Below are 21404 nucleotides of genomic sequence, written 5' to 3'. Positions count from 1 at the left end.
CTGAATGGAGAGCTGCTGCAAATCAATCTTAGGATTAGCAACTTAAGAAGAAGAAGCTTAATCTTATTTCTAGGATTATTAATGTTGGAAATAGAGCTTCTACAAAGATCGAGATATGCAACATTTTCCATTAATACAAAACTATTTTGCTTATAATAATAGGATTTAGCGAGCATATAGTGTACAGTCTTTGCAGGAATTTCATGCTCTTTTCAGTGGTGTGCGCAGAACAATGCTATGAAGCACCGTTCGCCCGTGGTTAAGTTTATTATTCTCAGGATCTTAATTATTACACACTGAAATCTCTGGCTACAGCGTGATATCGTAACTGATGCTCACTTATTCTAATGAATGCTGCAGTTGTGTTAGTATTTTTCTTTGCTGTGTGTCTCTCATTAAATTAATTAGCGTTTTTCCACATCTATCGCCAAAACGAATATGTACATGGCAGAGATCCCCACATAGTTTGATATTGCTTGACAGATACCACCCATTCAATCACTCTGATTTTTGTAATAAGTTTTATGTGACTGTCGTTAATCTTTGAAGAAACGTCACATTTGTAAATCTTAAAATAATGTTATTATTTCTTGCATGTAGCATGTCGTCTTCAAGGTGTTGCCGTTTAAATCGACAGCAGTCTAAATATCTGTAGGTGGCAGTTCCTCGTTTCTGACTGTTTTGTTGGCAATTCTGCCCTCAGAAATTCTGTGGTGAGGTCTCAGATGGAAATTGTCAATGGAAATAGGAAGTCCAACGTAAAAAGGGAAAGAGGAGCTTTTATATCAAGTTAGCCAAATAAGCACGGCACACGGTAAGCGACAGACCTCGACTGTGATGAAGACACTGTGTGTTTGATGGGTCCGTGAGGCGTTGCAAATGCTTACAAATATATTCGTCTAGTGCTTGACACGATATAAAACATTCAGTAAACCACAGTTGTGAGAAATGCTCCATCACTGAAGTGGGCGTGGGACTGCGGTTGGTTATAAACTTGCCGAAATAAGGAATACCACAGCCGCATCTTTTTTATGAAACATTAATTAATATACTTGATAATATGTCAATGAATATATTTTATAAAATGTGGGCTTTTGGTATGTCTTATTTCTACAACAGTTGTGAAAGTCTGCGCTCGCAGTAGTGCAAGGAAAGATGATGATGATGATGATGATGTGTGTGTGTGTGTGTGTGTGTGTGTGTGTGTGTGTGTGTGTGTGTGTGTATTGTGAATTGAACTGGGGGCCTAGAAACGATGGAGAGGCTTCGTCCCGCCGTAGCCCTGAGTGGTTCACAACCTCACAACAGGCCAAAGCAGTCCACTCGCCCCACAGCCGCCCCACACCGAACCCAGGGTTACTGTGCGGTTCGGCCCCCGGTGGACACCCCCGGGTCTCACGCCAGACGAGTGTAACCCCAAATGCTTGCGTCGTAGAGTAATTCAAAAATGGTTCAAATGGTTCTGAGCACTATGGGACTTAACATCTGAGGTCATCAGTCCCTTAGAACTTAGAACTACTTAAACCTAACTAACCTAAGGACATCAAACACATCCATGCCCGAGGCAGGATTCGAACCTGCGACCGTAGCGGCGTAGAGTAATTATGGTGTACGCATACGTGGAGACAGTGTTTGCGCAGCAATCGCCGACATACGAGGTGCATTCAAGTTCTAAGCCCTCCGATTTTTTTTCTAATTAACTTCTCACCCGAAATCGATGAAACTGGCGTTACTTCTCGACGTAATCGCCCTGCAGACGTACATATTTTTCACAACGCTGACGCCATGATTCCATGGCACCGGCGAAGGCTTCTTTAGGAGTCTGTTTTGACCACTGGAAAATCGCTGAGGCAATAGCAGCACGGCTGGTGAATGTGCGGCCACGGAGAGTGTCTTTCATTGTTGCAAAAATCCAAAAGTGACTAGGAGCCAGGTCAGGTGAGTAGGGAGCATGAGGAATCACTTCAAAGTTGTTATCACGAAGAAACTGTTGCGTAACGTTAGCTCGATGTGCGGGTGCGTTATCTTGTTGAAACAGCGCACGCGCAGCCCTTCCCGGACGTTTTTGTTGCAGTGCAGGAAGGAATTTGTTCTTCAAAACATTTTCGTAGGATGCACCCTTTACCGTAGTGCCCTTTGGAACGCAATGGGTAAGGATTACGCCCTCGCTGTCCCAGAACATGGACACCATCATTTTTTCAGCACTGGCGGTTACCCGAAATTTTTTTGGTGGCGGTGAATCTGTGTGCTTCCATTGAGCTGAATGGCGCTTTGTTTCTGGATTGAAAAATGGCATCCACGTCTCATCCATTGTCACAACCGACGAAAAGAAAGTCCCATTCATGCTGTCGTAGCACGTCAACATTGCTTGGCAACATGCCACATGGGCAGCCATGTGGTCGTCCGTCAGCATTCGTGGCACACACCTGGATGACACTTTTCGCATTTTCAGGTCGTCATGCAGGATTGTGTGCACAGAACCCACAGAAATGCCAACTCTGGAGGCGATCTGTTCAACAGTCATTCGGCGATCCCCCAAAACAATTCTCTCCACTTTCTTGATCATGTCGTCAGAGCGGCTTGTGCGAGCCCGAGGTTGTTTCGGTTTGTTGTCACATGATGTTCTGCCTTCATTAAACTGTCGCACCCACGAACGCACTTTCGACACATCCATAATTCCATCACCACATGTCTCCTTCAACTGTCGATGAATTTCAATTGGTTTCACAACACGCAAATTCAGAAAACGAATGATTGCATGCTGTTCAAGTAAGGAAAACGTCGCCATTTTAAGTATTTAAAACAGTTCTCATTCTCGCCGCTGGCGGTAAAATTCCATCTGCCGTATGGTGCTGCCATCTCTGGGACGTATTGACAATGAACACGGCCTCATTTTAAAACAATGCGCATGTTTCTATCTCTTTCCAGTCCGGAGAAAAAAAATCGGAGGCCTTAGAACATGAATACACCTCGTAGTGTAACTGAGGGGGATTAAGGGGAACCAGTCCGCATTCGCCGAGGAAGATGGAAAACCGCCTTAAACCATCCACAGGCTGGCCGGCACACGGGACTTCGGTACTATTCCTGCGGGCGGATTCGTGCGATGACCGGCACGCCTTCCCGCTCCGGAAGCAGTGCATTAGACCGCGCGGCTAGACAGGCGGGCAAAGACGATGTATCACAATGTTTTCAAAAAGTACATCAGTCTGTATAGGTAAAAATCTAGTAATCTGGGCAGTGCCTGCGTAATCTATAAGTTGTAGATGTTCCACAATACCACTCAAATCGAAAACAATTATTATTAGGACTAGCACTTTTTTCGTATTCCATAGAATGGACTGGCAGCCGTTCGAAGCGCTCAAGGGAAGAGGACAAACATACTGCAGGCTGTAATAAATACAGGATGAGGCAGCTGAGATAGCCTACCCTAAATATAAAGTATTGTTTGTATTGACGATACCTTTCCGCCAATAATTTCAGCGTCAGATTTCTTCCTTGAGCGAGTACTTGGATGTTGTATATCTCTACTGGTTCGATCAGCTGTCTTTCAGTGTAATAGATTCTCAACTTTACTGTGCCATCTTTTGCCGTTCTAGCAAAGTGGTCACTGCTGTCAGCGGTAAAGCTGCTGCGTAAAATTTTTACAGGTCTGAGAGTCCGAAATCACTAACCGTCCTCAGGACGGCCACTGTCAAACTACAGGCCTGGCTGTAACTTCGGTGACGTCACGAGCTAGAGATGGGCGTGCTGTCGGAAGTAAAGAACGACTCGACATTCTCTGAGCAAAAGCTTTGACATTGTTAACCAAATATATCTGAATGTAAACTCTGCTGTAATCTTTAATTTGCTAGCATAAATACGACTTTTCAGAATTTGAGATTATTTACCCTGTATTAAAGCGGAGTAATTCTGATTTGACCAAGGCGCATATATGGACTATTTCTCACTGATGTAAGCTACGAGATGTTCACGTTCTGCTGATAAGTGCTCAAATAAAATTTCAGAATTTACTTTAAAATAACTATCATGGCATTCACCAGGACCAAGGTTACACAAACTTAAACCTGCGGTCAGCTGCGTTAGATATCTTGCAGGACTATTTCTACATAAAATATGGTCTTAAGGAAAAGTGTAAAATATTTTTGCCCCAGGTAAAACAATTTGGGCCCCATATTGTATTGATTTTTGCGCACATTAACTATAACTGTTCCTTCAGAAAACATACTTTATTGTTGAACGTATCATCACTTGTACTAAAATCCGTAAGAGTTTGTATCGCCAACTTCGTATTGGCCTCAGCTTCCCTCTCCATTTTTGACTAATGTAACAGTTCCTGTTGCACATTCTACAAAGCACGATTTACGTAATGAAACAAAAGCATCTTCAACCACAGTGTTACAATCATCTTGGGGTTGAAGCTCTTTTCTTCCGTGTTTGCTTTAACAATACGTATGTTTTGCTAAAGGCGGACCCTATGCAAGAACATACGCACAGTGTTCCAATTTTTAGGTTTTACTTAACAAAATCTGGCCTTGAAATCTGAATATTTTTATTTCGTCATTAATGCACTGAACTGTAATTCGACCCGAAGGTTCAATCCCTGCTTACGCACATCAGCGCGTTTCTTTTCCTCTGACAGCTTGACTCAGCTTGGATGGTTGATTTGGGAAGACTGTTGGATAAGCACCAGATGATCGGACGTTTTCGAGCTGACACAAGTTCACTGCCGGCGTCCCTCTAGATTCTGTGTTGTGGAATAATGTATGCAATCTGCTGCTCCAGGACCTAGTTCGAAATCACTTCTGTTAATGGGACATATCGAGCTCTCAGGTTTATGGTTGGAAGTGCAACAGTGCGCACAAAATTTGTGTGTCGTAACAAAATCGTGAGCGTGTTCTGGGGTACGTGCAACCAGAATGTATGTTGTGGCTTGCAGTAACAAGTACATAGATTGTAAGTGAAAACAACAATATCATTACCTTCTTTATGTTGAACAGCAATTGCTACTGTATGATGCACGATAGACTAGACAATAACAATCAGTAAGGACACACTACACACAATAATCGACGAACGAGAGGCGACAGACACTTCTCAAAGCTCTTAAGCATATTCTACCCCTCCCATCCCCTTTCCCTCCCCCCGGCTGTGACGTTATGTTCATTCTAAGCTTAAGAAGTTAGGCCAGTACTTGTCGAAACCATCGCTACTAGTCAGACACTGCATAGACGTACTGTCGTCCCTGATGACAAATCCGCCGTTTGCTGCCTGAGCGACTTTTTTTTTTTATTTGGTCATCAGTCTACTGACTGGTTTGATGCGGACCGCCACGAATTCCTTTCCTGTGCTAACCTCTTCATCTCAGAGTAGTACTTGCAACCTACGTCCTCAATTATTTGCTTGACGTATTCCAATCTCTGTCTTCCTCTACAGTTTTTGCCCTCTACAGCTCCCTCTAGTACCATGGAAGTCATTCCCTCATGTCTTAGCAGATGTCCTATCATCCTGTCCCTTCTCCTTATCAGTGTTTTCTTTCCACATATTTCTTTCCTCCCCGATTCTGCGTAGAACCTCCTCATTCCTTACATTATCAGTCCACCTAATTTTCAACATTCGTCTATAGCACCACATCTCAAATGCTTCGATTCTCTTCTGTTCCGGTTTTCCCACACTCCATGTTTCACTACCATACAAAGCTGTACTCCAGACGTACATCCTCAGAAATTTCTTCTTCAAATTAAGGCCGGTATTTGATATTAGTAGACTTCTCTTGGCCAGAAATGCCTTTTTTGCCATAGCGAGTCTGCTTTTGATGTCCTCCTTGCTCCGTCCGTCATTGGTTATTTTACTGCCTAGGTAGCAGAATTCCTTCATTGACTTCGTGACCATCAATCCTGATGTTAAGTTTTTCGCTGTTCTCATTTCTACTACTTCTCAGTACCTTCGTCTTTCTACGATTTACTCTCAAACCATACTGTGTACTCATTAGACTGTTCATTCCGTTCAGCAGATCATTTAATTCTTCTTCACTTTCACACAGTACCCGCAATGTCATCAGCGAATCGTATCATTGATATCCTTTCACCTTGTATTTTAATTCCACTCCTGAACCTTTCTTTTATTTCCATCATTGCTTCCTCGATGTACAGATTGAAGAGTAGGGGCGAAAGGCTACAACCTTGTCTTACACCCTTCTTAATACGAGCACTTCATTCTTGATCGTCCACTCTTATTATTCCCTCTTGGTTGTTCAAATGGTTCAAATGGCGCTGAGCACTATGGGACTCAACTGCTGAGGTCTTAAGTCCCCTAGAACTTAGAACTAGTTAAACCTAACTAACCTAAGGACATCACAAACATCCATGCCCGAGGCAGGATTCGAACCTGCGACCGTAGCGGTCTTGCGGTTCCAGACTGCAGCGCCTTCAACCGCACGGCCACGTCGGCCGGCCCTCTTGGTTGTTGTACATATTGTATATGACCCGTCTCTCCCTATAGCTTACCCCTACTTGTTTCAGAATATCGAACAGCTTGCACCATTTTATATTGTCGAACGCTTTTTCCAGGTCGACAAATCCTATGAACGTGTCTTGATTTTTCTTTAGCCTTGCTTCCATTATTAGCCGTAACGTCAGAATTGCCTCTCTCGTCCCTTTACTTTTCCTAAAGCCAAACTGATCGTCACCTAGTGCATTCTCAATTTTCTTTTCCATTCTTCTGTATATTATTCTTGTAAGTAGCTTCGATGCATGAGCTGTTAAGCTGATTGTGCGATAATTCTCGCAATTGGCAGCTCTTGCCGTCTTCGGAATTGTGTGGATGATGCTTTTCCGAAAGTCAGATGGTATGTCGCCAGACTCATATATTCTACACACCAACGTGAATAGTCGTTTTGTTGCCTCTTCCCCCAATGATTTTAGAAATTCTGATGGAATTTTGTCTATCCCTTCTGCCTTATTTGACCGTAAGTTCTCCAAAGCTCTTTTAAATTCCGATTCTTATACTGGATCCCCTATCTCTTCTAAATCGACTCCTGTTTCTTCTTCTATCACATCAGACAAATCTTCACCATCATAGAGGCTTTGAATTTATTCTTTCCACCTATCTGCTCTCTCCTCTGCATTTAACAGTGGAATTCCCGTTGCACTCTTAATGTTACCACCGTTGCTTTTAATGTCACCAAAGGTTGTTTTGACTTTCCTGTATGCTGAGTCTGTCCTTCCGACAATCATATCTTTTTCGATGTCTTCACATGTTTCCTGCAGGCATTTCGTCTTAGCTTCCCTGCACTTCCTATTTATTTCATTCCTAGCGGCTTGTATTTCTGTATTCCTGATTTTCCCGGAACATGTTTGTACTTCCTCCTTTCATCAATCAACTGAAGTATGTCTTCTGTTACCCATGGTTTCTTCGCAGCTACCTTCTTTGTACCTATGTTTTCCTTCCCAACTTCTGTGACGGCCCTTTTTACAGATGTCCATTCCTCTTCAACTGTACTGCCTACTGCGCTATCCCTTATTGCTGTATCTATAGCGTTAGAGAACTTCAAACGTATCTCGTCATTCCTTAGTACTTCCGTATCCCATTTCTTTGCGTATTGATTCTTCCTGACTAATGTCTTGAATTTCAGCCTACTCTTCATCACTACTATATTGTGATCTGAGTCTATATCTGCTCCTGGGTACGCCTTACAGTCCAGTATCTGATTTCGGAGTCTCTGTCTGACCATGAAACTCGCCCATCAGATGCGCCTGAGATTTCTATGACCACACGAACCACTCAGCAACAAAATACTGATCAACCTATATTATAGTGGTGCGCACATAATAAGATGGATGATGGTAAAGAGCAGTGTACCACATGACACTCCAACGAACAGCGTCTTTCTGCCACGCGTCTGTAGTTCTCGCAACGGGTTATGTGCAGAGCTTTTAACGATGATTTTCACGTTTCTGAATGGGTCTGGAGCAGTTCTGAAATCCTTAAATCGCGAAAAAGGAGGAGGAATATATCTTAATCGAACATATCTGTGGCCTATTCCTTTGTTGGATAATAGTTTGCTACGAGTGTACATGAACATCAACAATATATGGAACTACTTTATAGAGGAAGTTTGAGAATCAGTTATAGTAAGACTAATAAATTCCTAACAAGCGTACCGAAAAGATGTTACAATGAAATTACAATGAAACGAATACCCCTAGCTGATATAAGTCAACGAGAACAGTTGAAAATGTGTGCCCCGACCGGTAATCGAACCCGGGATCTCCTGCTTACATGGCAGACGCATATATATATATATATATATATATATATATATATATATATATATATATATATATATATATATATTGTAATCTCATTTTGTTCGTTTTCGTTCCTTGCATCTGCTGGGGACGGACGTCGCAAGACACCCGTTTCAGTTCGCCGTTAATCCATTAACTCAGTTTTTTTTTATTGAAGAGTTCAACTAACCCTCTGACCGGACACGCCGAGTTACCGTGCCGGCATCCAGCTGAGCCACCGAGGATACAGAGGCTAGTGCGACTACAGGGACTTATCTCTGGCACGCCTCCCGTGATACCCACATTCCCAACTTATTGTCCCGCCCTATATTCGTAGTACCCCTGCCATTATACTCATTACTCGCGGCTTTTTGCCGATTTCCGTAAGAGTAAGAGAAGATGGTCAAATGGCCGGTTAGCCTTAACTGTATATATATATATATATATATATATATATATATATATATATATATATATATATATATAAAACAGTAAAAATATGTATAGTATTCACATTCAGTGTAACCTCCCAACAGTATATTATTCCGTAACCTCGCAATAATAAAGTGACTAACCTCCCAATAAAAAAAGTGACTCATATATAACCTTTCAATAATTAACTGACTGTGAATCTAAACTGGTAAATTTGGAAGTCATCAGTGCTGCGTCATGGCCCTGAAAGATCATTCTGAATAAATTGAAAATTCTTAGCTCAATGAAGTCGCCGGATAACGGGTATATATCTGCTCCTATAAGAAATTTTTCTGGCACAGCCCAGTGCAATGCTGGCTGCTAGATTTGTCATGTATAAAAAGAAACAACTGATTTTTCTTTACGTTAATCGGGATGTCCATGGACTGCAGAAATTAGTAAATTCTTTAAATTCAGACGAATGATTGTCAAAGAGTTAATTTTATAAAGATTATTATTAAGAGATTTTTAACAACATTTACATGGGAGTTGATATAACAATAGCACAAATTTAGTTGTAACAAACTACATATGCGCGCGGCTGCTTTTATCTTATATTACATCGCTCAGGCGCTGCCATCGCTCCTCACTACCGGCCCAGCCAACTCCATACACACGACTCCTCGCTACTACTTACTCCTACTGCCACACGGTTCCTACTGCATACAACACTGCTCTCTGGTCTGAGATTCTCTTACAACTTACATATCGCAGGCAGCGCGTGAGCAATCCATCGAAATTACATCTGCTCAAGTGTGCTATCAATAAATTCCTTAGTCATGGACCTCTTAGATGGTATCTATGCTTTCGGACATGTCCGAAAGAACAGTTACCATCTTCATATGTGAGATGTTACAAAACAGAAAGAAGTTATGGAATCATGTGATGTGGTTTTGTATTTAGGACAGCTAAAAAAACCTAATAACGAGCTCCTCGCTAGGCCGATAAAGCCCAAGGGATGTTTACCGACCGCTGTGTAAACCCATGCCTTTCGGCATCATGTGGATACGTTATGGAGGGGCATGTGGTCAGCTTACCTCTCTCCAGGACGTTTTACAGACTTTCCAGACTGTGGGGCCGCTACTACTCTGTAAAGTAGATCCTCTATAGGGGTCACTAGGGTGAGTCCTCCCAACAAATGAAATATCCTTGTCAATACCGGGAATCGAACCAGGGTCCTGGGCATGGCAGCCATCTTAGCTGACCACACTAGCTACGTAGGTGGAAGAAAACAGCTATAGGTGGACCACACAAGAAATAGACAGCATAGTGAAACTTTTGTATGTCTCTGGGACGACGGCCGTTTACTAATGACATAAAAAATAAAAACGCCTACAGCCGTCCTTATGATTTTATTTTATTTTGTCGCAACCAGTTTCGACGCTTCATTGCGTCATCTTCAGGCTGTTTTGATACGGTACAGGTTGATACGATCCCCATGCATAACCCATCAGTTGCCAGCAATTACTGGGTTCGCAGATAATGTGTCAGCACTCCAGTCATCAACTGTCAACTCCAATAGTTGATGGCTGGAGTGCTGACACATTATCTGCGAACCCAGTAATTGCTGGCAACTGATGGGTTATGCATGGGGATCGTATCAACCTGTACCGTATCAAAACAGCCTGAAGATGACGCAATGAAGCGTCGAAACTGGTTGCGACAAAATAAAATAAAATCATAAGGACGGCTGTAGGCGTTTTTATTTTTTGTCACGACAGCATAGTAAAACTGTCCTGGAGTACTTTTGGTAACATATAGGATCTATACAACGAAGCTTCGAGCCTAAATAAGTCTGTGGCAGTTGTGATTGACATTAGAAAACTTTCAAAACCTAAGAGGCGCTCAGCGAACAGTGTTCATCAGAGACAAGGGTATCGTCAGGAGTGCTCCATGGAAGCATGATAGGACAGCTGTTGTTCTCTCTATATATAAATGATTTAGCAGAGAGACTGGACAGCAGTCAGCGGTTGTTTGCTGATGATGCTGTGGTGTACGTAAGCGTCGAATGGTTCAAATGGCTCTAAGCACTATGGGACTTAACATCTGAGGTCATCAGTCCCCTAAACTTAGTACTTCTTAAACCCGAGGCAGGATTCAAACCTGGACTGAAGCGCCTAGAACCGCTTAAGCGTCGAAGTTCAGTGACTGTAGGAAGATACAAGACGACTTGGAAAAAATTTCCAGTTGGTGTGACGAATGGCAGCAATCCTTATATGTGGGAAAATGTAAGTTAATGCGGATGAGTAGGAAGATCAAAACTGTAATGTTCGGATACAGTATTACTAGTATCCTGCTTGACACAGTAAAGTCGTTTAAATATCTGGGTGTAAAGTTGCAAAGCGATATGAGACAGAACGAGCATGCGAGAGCTCTGATGCGGAAGGCCAATGGTGGACTTCAGTTTGTTGGGAGAATTTTAGGAGACAGTAGCTCACCTGTAAAGGAGACCGGATATAGCACGCTGGTGGGATCTATTCTTGAATAACACTCGAGTATTTGGGATCCGTACCAGGTCGGACTGAGAGCAGCGAAGCAATTTAGAGGCGGGCTGATAGATTTGTTACCTGTAGGTTCGAACAAAAAGTAAGATGCTTCAGGAACTCAAATAGGAATTCCTGGCGAGAAGGCGATGTTCTTCTATAAAATACTACTGAGAAAATTTAGAAAACCGACACTTGAGCATTTCAAGCTTATTGCCGAACGATGATACTGCTGCCAAGATACATTGCGCGTAAGGACCACGAAGATAAGATACGAGAAATTAGGTTCCAACGTAGACATATAGACAGTCGTTTTTCCCTCGCTCTATTTTGCAAGTGGAACAGGCAAGAAAATGACTAGTGGAGGTATAGAGTACCCTCTGCCACGCACAATACGGTGGCTTGCGTAGTATGTATGTAATGTAGATGCACGTTGTGAATTACAAAGTGAATTACGCTAGATGAGAAAACAGGCTGCACTCGAACATGGAACTGCGACTGCAGTGGATATGAAATGGTCGTGTACAGGACACGTAGGCAGGCGAATGGATGGTAGCTAAATGAAGGACGTTCTTTGCTGCATTCGAGGGCATAAGACAATCGCGTTAACTAAATGGAAGTGGTGGGTGATTTGATGAAACATGTAGGAGCACCATTGATTTGTATTATTGAACTAGGCATTTTCCCACCTTTATTTAGACCTAAAAATCTAGTTTATAATGAATTTGTAATATTTGGAATGAATTAATCATTTGTATTTTAGTAGTATACCAGCGATTTCACACTGTTATGACGCTCTTTATTTACATTTCTCATTTTGCTTGTCCGCAGCTCGTGGTCGTGCGGTAGCGTTCTCGCTTCCCACGCCCGGGTTCCCGGGTTCGATTCCCGGTGGTGTCAGGGATTTTCTCTGCCTCGTGATGACTGGGTGTTGTGTGATGTCCTTAGGTTAGTTAGGTTTAAGTAGTTCTAAGTTCTAGGGGACTGATGACCATAGATGTTAAGTCCCATAGTGCTCAGAGCCATTTGAACCATCATTTTGCTTCTTATGATTATTTAGGAGCAAAATTATACCAATATGACTTTTTACTTTGAATATCTCAATAATTGTTATTATGTACACATTGCTTTCACATCACACCGATTGTAACTTCATAGACGTAGGTAGCATTGAGACATCCCCTTAGAAATATTTATAAATGACTGTGCTGGTAAACCTCGTACGTTATTTGATTTTCAAACAGCTGAGCAAAACAGAACGTACTCAGACATCCCTCTCTTTACTTATTCTGATCATCACTAAACTGACACACAATATTTTTAACGCAACACAATCTGACTTTCAATAATTCCTACAAAAGAATGGCCCTGGTTAACTATAACCTATACCTTTCATGAATCACTTACCTCACAAAAATCTTCGTTGCTCGAACTACTGCAATACAGCGAGCTCCAATACTGTCAGCTAAATAAAAGATTCGAACTTTTGAAGGCACTAATTACTGATAGGCATAGTTAGCAAATGAAAGATTCTGATAGAGAATAAACAATGTATTTACCTTAATAGTGTTCAAAAGTCATTATGACATCCAGGCTTACAAATTTCGTTTTTCTGACGGACACACGTCCGCTCTCTAAACTCCGCCATCTCTCTCCCCACATCCACCACTGCTGACGACTCACCTCCAACTGCGCAACGCTACGCGCTGTTCACATCCAACTGCCCAACACTACAATAGCAAATATTCCAACAATGCAAATCAGCCACAGACTGCACACAGCACAGTCAGTGATTTTCATACAGATCGGTACGTGGCGTTACCAACATAAAAACCTAAACAGCCTACTTACAGCATCTACGACCAGGTATGGATGCATCTCAACAGAGAAATACAATTAAATTGCCGATGCCAGAGATATCGATACATTGTTGGAGAACATGAGACAGGTGCTGTTAACATACGCATCATGCATTTGAGTTATCTGTGACGATTATCAAAATCCAATTTTATGTGATAAGGCTAAGATACCGAAATAGCATTGGACAAAATGAGAATTTTCATGCATTTTGGATATTTATGACGATTGTCAACTTCCAGATTTATATATAGTTGGACAATGTACTGCATGGCTACGACCGGAATATCCCAGAACAAGACGGAACAGAGGCTGGGATACCCCAGAACAAGACGCAACAGAGCAGTGGCTAAGGGCAGTAGCGGAAACACAGCACAACTCGCAGCAGACACAGCATAGGCTGGCACTGTGCGCTGCAGCTCAGCGGTGTGCCGCAGTTTCCACAACATGAGCGGTGGCTAACCAGCACGAGGCAGTGGCGTGGGAGCGACCGGGCCCTGGTGATGACCGGGGGCCAGGGTGGGGCGTTACGTCCCACGGGAGTGTGCGCACGCCGGCGCTGCCAGCCCACAGCTGTCGGCCCCAGGGGCTGCCGATATCTCGCGAACCCGCATCGCACGCCACGCACTTCCGGTCGCACGACCACATTCGTCTCATCAGGGTACCGCGAACATGGCAGGAAATAGAGCAGCACTCGGACGTACACTCAAACACCAAAAAAGTCGGCAGTTATTCGTCATGTTGAGCCATTTGAGGTCTACTACTGGATAAAACACACCACTAGACTTTTCTACGCATGATGGTCTTCACCTTTTACGCTGCCTCGTACTTCTTCCCTGTACGAATTTATTTTTAATTCCTAGTAAATAATGACAAACGGAATTACTTGCCTTCACTATAATAATGCTCGCTCGTAGAAAACGACTATGGAAATATCGCCAACTTGCATGAGACTGGAAAAAGTCTAAAGAAACGTAAGTTGTATATATATATATATATATTTTTTTTTTTTTTTTTTTTTTTTGGTCATCAGTCTACTGACTGGTTTGATGCGGCCCGCCACGAATTCCTTTCCTGTGCTAACCTCTTCATCTCAGAGTAGCACTTGCAACCTACGTCCTCAATTATTTGCTTGACGTATTCCAACCTCTGTCTTCCTCTACAGTTTTTGCCCTCTACAGCTCCCTCTAGTACCATGGGAGTCATTCCCTCATGTCTTAGCAGATGTCCTATCATCCTGACCCTTCTCCTTATCAGTGTTTTCCACATATTCCTTTCCTCTCCGAATCTGCATAGAACCTCCTCATTCCTTACCTTATCAGTCCACCTAATTTTCAACATTCGTCTATAGCACCACATCTCAAATGCTTCGATTCTCTTCTGTTCCGGTTTTCCCACAGTCCATGTTTCACTACCATACAATGCTGTCCTCCAGACGTACATCCTCAGAAATTTCTTCTTCAAATTAAGGCCGGTATTTGATATTAGTAGACTTCTCTTGTCCAGAAATGCCTTTTTTGCCATAGCGAGTCTGCTTTTGATGTCCTCCTTGCTCCGTCCGTCATTGGCTATTTTACTGCTTAGGTAGCAGAATTCCTTAACTTCATTGACTTCGTGACCATCAATCCTGATGTTAAGTTTCTCGCTGTTCTCATTTCTACTACTTCTCATTACCTTCGTCTTTCTCCGATTTACTCTCAAACCATACTGGGTACTCATTAGACTGTTCATTCCGTTCAGCAGATCATTTAATTCTTCTTTACTTTCACTCAGGGTAGCAATGTCATCAGCGAATCGTATCACTGATATCCTTTCACCTTGTATTTTAACTCCACTCCTGAACCTTTCTTTTATTTCCATCATTGCTTCCTCGATGTACAGATTGAAGAGTAGGGGCGAAAGGCTACAGCCTTGTCTTACACCCTTCTTAATACGAGCACTTCGTTCTTGATCGTCCACTCTTATTATTCCCTCTTGGTTGTTGTACATATTGTATATGACCCGTCTCTCGCTATAGCTTACCCCTACTTTTTTCAGAATCTCGAACAGCTTGCACCATTTTATATTGTCGAACGCTTTTTCCTGGTCGACAAATCCTATGAAAGTGTCTTGATTTTTCTTTAGCCTTGCTTCCATTATTAGCCGTAACGTCAGAATTGCCTCTCTCGTCCCTTTACTTTTCCTAAAGCCAAACTGATCGTCACCTAGCGCATTCTCAAGTTTCTTTTCCATTCTTCTATATATTATTCTTGTAAGCAGTTTCGATGCATGAGCTGTTAAGCTGATTGTGCGATAATTCTCGCACTTGTCAGCTCTTGCCGTCTTCGGAATTGTGTGGATGATGCTTTTCCGAAAGTCAGATGGTATGTCGCCAGACTCATATATTCTACACACCAACGTGAATAATCGTTTTGTTGCCACTTCCCCCAATGATTTTAGAAATTCTGATGGAATGTTATCTATTCCTTCTGCCTTGTTTGACCGTAAGTCCTCCTAAGCTCTTTTAAATTCGGATTCTAATACTGGATCCCCTATCTCTTCTAAATCGACTTCTCTTTCTTCTTCTATCACATCAGACAAATCTTCACCCTCATAGAGGCTTTCAATGTATTCTTTCCACCTATCTGCTTTCTCCTCTGCATTTAACAGTGGAATTCCCGTTGCACTCTTAATGTTACCACCGTTGCTTTTAATGTCACCAAAGGTTGTTTTGACTTTCCTGTATGCTGAGTCTGTCCTTCCGACAATCATATCTTTTTCGATGTCTTCACATTTTTCCTGCAGCCATTTCGTCTTAGGTTCGCTGCACTTCCTGTTTATTTCATTCCTCAGCGACTTGTATTTCTGTATTCCTGATTTTCCCGGAACATGTTTGTACTTCCTCCTTCCATCAATCAACTGAAGTATTTCTTCTGTTACCCATGGTTTCTTCGCAGCTACCTTCTTTGTAGCTATGTTTTCCTTCCCAACTTCTGTGATGGCCCTTTTTAGAGATGTCCATTCCTCTTCAACTGTACTGCCTACTGCGCTATTCCTTATTGCTGTATATGTAGCGGTAGAGAACTTCAAACGTATCTCGTCATTCCTTAGTACTTCCGTATCCCACTTCTTTGCGTATTGATTCTTCCTGACTAATGTCTTGAACTTCAGCCTACTCTTCATCACTACTATATTGTGATCTGAGTCTATATCTGCTCCTGGGTACGCCTTACAATCCAGTATCTGATTTCGGAATCTCTGTCTGACCATGATGTAATCTAACTGAAATCTTCCCGTATCTCCCGGCCTTTTCCAAGTATACCTCTTCCTCTTGTGATTCTTGAACAGGGTATTCGCTATTACTAGCTGAAACTTGTTACAGAACTCAATTAGTCTTTCTCCTCTTTCATTCCTTGTCCCAAGCCCATATTCTCCCATAACCTTTTCTTCTACTGCTTCCCCTACAACTGCATTCCAGTCGCCCATGACTATTAGATTTTCGTCCCCTTTTACATACTGCATTACCCTTTCAATATCCTCATACACTTTCTCTATCTGTTCATCTTCAGCTTGCGACGTCGGCATGTATACCTGAACTATCGTTGTCGGTGTTGGTCTGCTGTCGATTCTGATTAGAGCAACCCGGTCACTGAACTGTTCACAGTAACACACCCTTTGCCCCACCTTCCTATGCATAACGAATCCTACACCTGTTATACCATTTTCTGCTGCTGTTGATATTACCCGATACTCATCTGACCAGAAATCCTTGTCTTCCTTCCACTTCACTTCACTGACCCCTACTATATCTAGATTGAGCCTTTGCATTTCCCTTTTCAGATTTTCTAGTTTCCCTACCACGTTCAAGCTTCTGACATTCCACGCCCCGACTCGTAGAACGTTATCCTTTTGTTAATTATTCAACCTTTTTCTCATGGTAACCTCCCCCTTGGCAGTCCCCTCCCGGAGATCCGAATGGGGGACTATTCCGGAATCTTTTGTCAATGGAGAGATCATCATGACACTTCTTCAATTACAGGCCACATGTCCTGTGCATACACGTTACGTGTCTTTAATGCAGTGGTTTCCATTGCCTTCTGCATCCTCATGTCGTTGATCATTGCTGATTCTTCCGCCTTTAGGGGCAATTTCCCACCCCTAGGACAAGAGAGCGCCCTGAACCTCTATCCGCTCCTCCGCCCTCTTTGACAAGGCCGTTGGCAGAATGAGGCTGACTTCTTATGCCGGAAGTATTTATATATAGAGGGTGAGTCACCTAACGTTACCGCTGGATATATTTCGTAAACCACGAACCGATTCCACAGACCGAACGTGAGGGGCTAGTGTAATTGTTTGATACAAACCACACAAAATTGCACGGAAGTTTGCTTTTTAACACAAACCTACGTTTTTTTAAATGGAACCACGTTAGTTTTGTCAGCACATCTGAACATATAAACAAATACGTAATCAGTGCTGTTTGTTGCATTGTAAAATGTTAAATACATTCGGAGATATTGTAACCTAAAGTTAACGCTTGAAACCTCCGACGTTCTGTTGCGTGTTGTATCAAACATGGGCCACGGTCGGCGAGCAGCATCTGCAGGGACATGTTTACGATGGCGACCGTGTTTACGAGTGTGGCTGTAGTGCACTGTTGTGGTTTGGTCTAGCTGTCGCAGTGTCCGCATGTAGCGCTTGCTGCTATTGTTATTCTGCATTCGTCTCCGCACGCAGACCAACTGCAGTACACCGTGTTACCAGACGTCTGTGATAGTGTAGTGTTGTAGGAACTGTGACCATGGTGTATTCGAACTCTGAAAAGGCGGAGATGATACTCATCTATGGCGAGTGTCAACGAAATGCAGCTGAAGCCTGCAGGGTGTATGCAGAACGGTACCCGGACAGAGAGCATCCAACGTGCCGCACATTGCAAAACATCTACCGCCAACTGTATGCAACAGGTATGGTCGTAGCACGCAAACGGGTCCGTAACAGGCCCGTCACAGGAGAAGCGGGTGCAGTTGGTGTGTTGGCTGCTGTTGCCATGAACCCACACATGAGTACACGGGACATTGCGAGAGCCGGTGGACTGAGTCAAAGTAGTGTCATGCTCATACTGCATCGTCACCGCTTTCACCCGTTTCATGTGTCGCTACATCAACAATTACATGGTGATGACTTTAATCATCGAGTGCAATTCTGTCAATGGGCATTAACAGAGAACGCGTTGCAGTTCTACCTGTTTACCGATAAAGCGGGTTTCACAAACCACGGGGCAGTGAATCTACGGAACATGCATTACTGGTCCGTGGACAATCCTCGCTGGCTCAGACAGGTAGAGCGATAGCGACCGTGGACTGTAAATGTATGGTGCGGAATCATTGGCGACCACCTCATTGGTCCTCGCTTCATTGCAGGGGCCCAAACAGCTGCAACATACATCGCGTTTCTACAGAATGATCTGCCAACGTTGCCACTGGAAACGCGTCGACGTATGTGGTATCAGCATGATGGTGCACCTGCACATTCCGCAATTAACACTAGGCTGACCCTTGACAGGATGTTCGACGGGCGTTTCATAGGACATGGAGGACGCATAAATTGGCCAGCCCGTTCTCCTGATCTTACACCTCTGGACTTCTTTCTGTGGGGTACGTTAAAGGAGAATGTGTACCGTGATGTGCCTTCAACCCCAGAGGATATGAAACAACGTATTGTGGCAGCCTGCGGCGGCATTACACCGGATGTACTGCGGCGTGTACGACATTCATTACGCCAGAGATAGCAGTTGTGTGCATAAAATGATGGCCACCACATTGAACATCTATTGGCCTGACATGTCGGGACACACTCTGTTCCACACCGTAATTGAAAACGGAAACCACGTGTGTACGTGTACCACACCCCTCATGGTAATGTACATGTGCGTCAGTGAAACAGACCAATAAAAAGAGCATGTGGACGTAATGTGCTGTTCCAGTCTCTTCTGTACCTAAGGTCCATCACCGTTCCCTTTGGATCCCTACGTAATTCGGTGCTCTCCGATACACACGATCGAACAGCGGAGGAGTGGTACTCAAGCGTCAACTTCAGGTTGCAATCTCTCCGGATGTAATTAACATTTTACAATGCAACAAACGGCAGTGATTACGTATTAGTTTATATGTTCAGATGTGCTAACAAAACTAACGGGGTTCCATTTAAAAAAACGTAGGTTTGTGTTAAAAAACATACTTCCGTGCCTTTTTTATGGTTTGTATTAACCAATTACACTAGCCCCTCTGCTCACGTTCGGTCTGTGGAATCGTTTCGTCAGTATTTGATGTGGTTTACGAAATATATCCAGCGGTAATGTTAGGTGACACACCCTATATATATACACTCCTGGAAATTGAAATAAGAACACCGTGAATTCATTGTCCCAGGAAGGGGAAATTTTATTGACACATTCCTGGGGTCAGATACATCACATGATCACACTGACAGAACCACAGGCACATAGACACAGGCAACAGAGCATGCACAATGTCGGCACTAGTACAGTGTATATCCACCTTTCGCAGCAATGCAGGCTGCTATTCTCCCATGGAGACGATCGTAGAGATGCTGGATGTAGTCCTGTGGAACGGCTTGCCATGCCATTTCCACCTGGCGCCTCAGTTGGACCAGCGTTCGTGCTGGACGTGCAGACCGCATGAGACGACGCTTCATCCAGTCCCAAACATGCTCAATGGGGGACAGATCCGGAGATCTTACTGGCCAGGGTAGTTGACTTACACCTTCTAGAGCACGTTGGGTGGCACGGGATACATGCGGACGTGCATTGTCCTGTTGGAACAGCAAGTTCCCTTGCCGGTCTAGGAATGGTAGAACGATGGGTTCGATGACGGTTTGGATGTACCGTGCACTATTCAGTGTCCCCTCGACGATCACCAGTGGTGTACGGCCAGTGTAGGAGATCGCTCCCCACACCATGATGCCGGGTGTTGGCCCTGTGTGCCTCGGTCATATGCAGTCCTGATTGTGGCGCTCGCCTGCACGGCGCCAAACACGCATACGACCATCATTGGCACCAAGGCAGAAGCGACTCTCATCGCTGAAGACGACACGTCTCCATTCGTCCCTCCATTCACGCCTGTCGCGACACCACTGGAGGCGGGCTGCACGATGTTGGGGCGTGAGCGGAAGACGGCCTAACGGTGTGCGGGACCGTAGCCCAGCTTCATGGAGACGGTTGCGAATGGTTCTCGCCGATACCCCAGAAGCAACAGTGTCCCTAATTTGCTGGGAAGTGGCGGTGCGGTCCCCTAAGGCACTGCGTAGGATCCTACGGTCTTGGCGTGCATCCGTGCGTCGCTGCGGTCCGGTCCCAGGTCGACGGGCACGTGCACCTTCCGCCGACCACTGGCGACAACATCGATGTACTATGGAGACCTCACGCCCCACGTGTTGAGCAATTCGGCGGTACGTCCACCCGGCCTCCCGCATGCCCACTATACGCCCTCGCTCAAAGTCCGTCAACTGCACATACGGTTCACGTCCACGCTGTCGCGGCATGCTACCAGTGTTAAAGACTGCGATGAAGCTCCGTATGCCACGGCAAACTGGCTGACACTGACGGCGGCGGTGCACAAATGCTGCGCAGCTAGCGCCATTCGACGGCCAACACCGCGGTTCCTGGTGTGTCCGCTGTGCCGTGCGTGTGATCATTGCTTGTACAGCTCTCTCGCAGTGTCCGGAGCAAGTATGGTGGGTCTGACACACCGCTGTCAATGAGTTCTTTTTTCCATTTTTAGGAGTGTGTGTATATATATATATATATATATATATATATATATATATATATATATATATATATATGGGTATTTCGTTGCCAAAGAGTATGACCACTTCCTATAATTGTTGTAAATGTGTGGGTGAACGTTTAATACCATTTCTTTTCAAAAACAGTTCCTCATCTCCACAACTAGCATTTTCAAATTAACAATGAACTCCGTATCCAAGATGTACAAAAATTAGATAAATGCGAGTTGCTTAGAGTACTGTCAAAGTAATATCTCGTGTAATAGCAAAAAGTGAGGCTTGCATATTTAAACAGCATAGTCAGCATGGGACGGCAGCCAGGAAGCGAGCATATCAGAATGCCATGGAGCGAACTAATCATCATCAAGGGATCACTCCCTGTAGACGAATATAAAGAATACAGAATTCTCTTTTCTCAACGCAAGCTCTATTGTAGGTGTGATAGCATTGTTACAGCGGATGTGACAGAAGAGAAAGTGCATCAGTGTATGAAAATACATAGGTGGTGCAGAAGTTTCCCTAA

This window comes from Schistocerca piceifrons, chromosome 3 (genome assembly GCF_021461385.2).
Source record: "Schistocerca piceifrons isolate TAMUIC-IGC-003096 chromosome 3, iqSchPice1.1, whole genome shotgun sequence".
Taxonomy (NCBI): Eukaryota; Metazoa; Arthropoda; class Insecta; order Orthoptera; family Acrididae; genus Schistocerca; species Schistocerca piceifrons.
The sequence above is the reverse complement of the archived record's forward strand: the minus strand, read 5'-3'. Positions refer to the sequence as shown.